The sequence below is a fragment of the Orycteropus afer genome, unplaced genomic scaffold, assembly GCF_000298275.1.
Source record: "Orycteropus afer afer isolate SDZICR_OR568_19922 unplaced genomic scaffold, OryAfe1.0 scaffold00844, whole genome shotgun sequence".
NCBI classification, from domain to species: domain Eukaryota; kingdom Metazoa; phylum Chordata; class Mammalia; order Tubulidentata; family Orycteropodidae; genus Orycteropus; species Orycteropus afer.
The window spans coordinates 22,442-25,682 of NW_006922431.1; the positions used below are offsets into that span (position 1 = coordinate 22,442).

The following is a 3,241-nucleotide window of genomic DNA, read 5'->3' on the forward strand; positions in this document are numbered from 1 at the left end:
TTTATTATGGTTGTCATTATCACAAGGAAAAGCCAAGAAATTGTTAGGAATTTACTTTTCGCCTCCTCAGTTTCTTCATTGCTGATATTACCTCCTTATTTCTTAATGTGTAGATCAAGGAATTTAAGAGGGGGGTGAAAACAGTATAGAATATTGAGAGTATCTGATCCCCTATGGGGTTGTGGAAAGGTCAGGCATAGATGAAGATGCTGGGCCCATAGAAGAGAATTACCACAGTGATATGGGCAGTCAGTGTGGTCCGGGCCTTGGCCATGCCTGCTGACGATTGACGTCACGTGGTGACCAGGATGACAACGTAGCACATGAACAATAGCACAAAGCAGCACATACCAAGCATATCAGTGTTTAAACGAATCAGTATCTCAAGGATATAAATATCAGTGCAGGAAAGTTTAATCACCAAGGGAAAGTCACAGAAAAAGCTGTCTATGTTTTTCGGACCACAGAATGGAAGATTTGCTATGAAGACTAGCTGGCTTGTTGAGTGCAGAAACCCTGCAAGCCAAGAGCCCAGCACAAGACCTGCACACTTGCGTATACTCATGACGGCTGTATAATGCAGAGGTCGACATATGGCTACGTACCTGTCATATGCCATGGCCACAAGGAGCACCATTTCACCACCAGCAAAGGTATGCTGAAAGAATATCTGGGCCATGCATCCCACAAAGGAGATGGTGCTATGCTCCATGAGAAAGTCAACTATCAATTTAGGAGTGGCAAAAGTGGATAGACACATATCAATGAAGGAGAGGTTGCTGAGCAGGAAGTACATGGGGGTGTGGAGCGCAGGTTCAGAGAGGACTGTGAGCACAATGAGGAGGTTTCCCAGCAAAATGGACAAATAGAAAAGTGTGAAAAATACAAAATAGAAAAGTTGTAGCTCTCGAGGACCTGAAAGACCGTGTAATTCAAACTCAGTCACTCTTGAGTTGTTTCCTTTGTCCATGATTTCAAGTCTCTTAAATCAGGTCAGAAAATGTCCTGTAAAGCGAAATGGAAATGGAAATAACATCATAGGACTGTGGGAGTAAGCAAGCAACGGCAAGCCTGGCATCAAATTTAACTCTGTATAGTTACATGCTTCAGGTCTTCACACTGCTGCTGATTTGTGCCATTGAGTACATTCTGACAAAATGGTCCTTATTGGACAGGGTAGAATTGCCCTATAAGGTTTAATAGGCTACAAACTTTACAAAAGCCAACTGCCAGGTCTTTTCTCCTGTGGACTCACTGGTAGTTTTAAATCACTGACATTTCAGTTAGCTGGCCAGTGCTTAACCCTAGCTCCACTTTGGCGCCTTTAGATCTTCTTAAGCATGCAAATGCTTATTGCCTGCAATTATAGCTTTTGTGGTGAATATATATCCCATAACTTTCATCTCTGCTACAGAATGAAAGCTAAATTGCAGAAATCAATGTTCTGTACCTTAATTCCACCTCATTGAGGAGCTCTGGTGGTATAGTGCTGAAGGCATTTGACTGCTATCAGAAGGTTGGCGTTTCAAACCCACCAACCACTCTGTGGAGGGAAGACTCAGGAATCTACATCCATAAAGATTTGCTGCCTCGGAAACCCAAAAGGGGTTGTTATGAGTCAAGATTGACTCAATGGCAGTGAGTACTTTTTTTGTTGTTCTGTTTTGTTTGTTTCCACCTCTTTAAAATTCCTAATAAATAGAACCATGAAGTTCTAGACTCAAATTGCTATCAAAGTTTGAGATGCTTTCTCTTATAACTTCTGGCAGGGTGACCTTACTCAAATCCATTAAGCTCTCTGTTCCTCAGTTTTTGCATCATTAAATTGGGGTAATAACGATATATGCCTCATAAGGTTGTTGTAAGAATTAAGAGTTATAAAAAGTGAGAGATTGAAAATAGTTCCTGTTCTATAGTACCAACTCAATAGATATTAGCTACTATGCCTTTTTTTTTCCACCTGTAATAAAACTACTTCAGTATGAAAATTAATACAGTAGATGCAAATTTTATTTAATAAAACAAGATATGTCAAACACTTTAGTGACATCTATTTATATTCAGTATTTTAGTTAATATCATAATATCATATCTTTTATTAGAAACTTCTTCATTTACACTATTTGTACAATCCTGATGTCCTTTCTTCACCCAGTAACTCTAAATGTAAGTGAGTTTAATATGGGATCTTCAGTAGGAAGTACAAAAAATATTTGCTGATAGGATGAATCTTCTCTATAATTTACATAAACACATTTTATATTTTATATTTCTGAGATACAATTTTCTCCTGTTTTTTTCAGAGCACATCGTTCATAGATTGCATTTAGTAATATTGGTAGATCTAAATGTATATTTAGTTTCACATTAGGCAAACAGAAATGCTTTTATTTTACAGGCTAATAATTATCTCTGTGCCTTTTTGTAGAAAACTCTAGAAAAAATTGCTTCTTACAAGCCTCAGATTTACATCAGAGAAGTAAAAACAGTTCTGTTTTGGTAAATTTTCAAGTTTTACTTAATATGAACATTAAATTACTAAGATCATTAAGTGGAAACTAATCAGGATATCAGAATAAATAATATGTGCACTCAACAACAGAAGGACATTACCTTTAGAAATATGGTCTCCAAATTTTTTTCATTGCACTTCTCCAACAGCAGAAGGGCTATGGCCAGGTACATTCATTTACCTGAAAATTATATACACATATTACTACACTAAAATATTACATACAATATAAAATAGAATAAAATTAAGATAGAAGATTTCATAAATATCAAGACAACTATTAATATTTTCCTGACATTCCAACAACTCACCTGCTGGGGTGTATATATGCACCCAACATTGGATTCTACTGATCAAGAAATGCAAATGACTCATCTTCTAGAGACATATTTCAAAGGAAAACCTGACTTGGAAAAGAGGTAAGTTATTTCATGTAGTACTTTGTTCCTGAAAGAGAAGACAAGAAGTCACTGTGGTGCTGCAAAATGCTTTCCCTAGGTTCCCTGGGTGGTGCATGGAATAAGCACTTGACTCCGGCTGAAAGGTAAGCAGTTTGAACCTACTCAGAGGCTCCTCAGATGACAACCCTGATGATCTGCTTCCAAAAGGAATAGCACACTGTTGTCGAGTAGGATCTGATTCATAGTGACCCCTCCTTGGGTTTCTGAGGCGATGTCACTATGGAAGTAGATTGCCCAGTCTTCCTTCTGAGGAGTGGCTGGTGGATTT

At 37.9% G+C, this 3,241-nt stretch overlaps 1 pseudogene; it reads right to left on the reverse strand.

Moving 5' to 3' along the window:
- Window positions 1-43: 43 nt before the first annotated feature.
- LOC103212062 lies at window positions 44-970 on the reverse strand (annotated as a pseudogene).
- Between the last annotated feature and the right edge of the window lie 2,271 nt (window positions 971-3,241).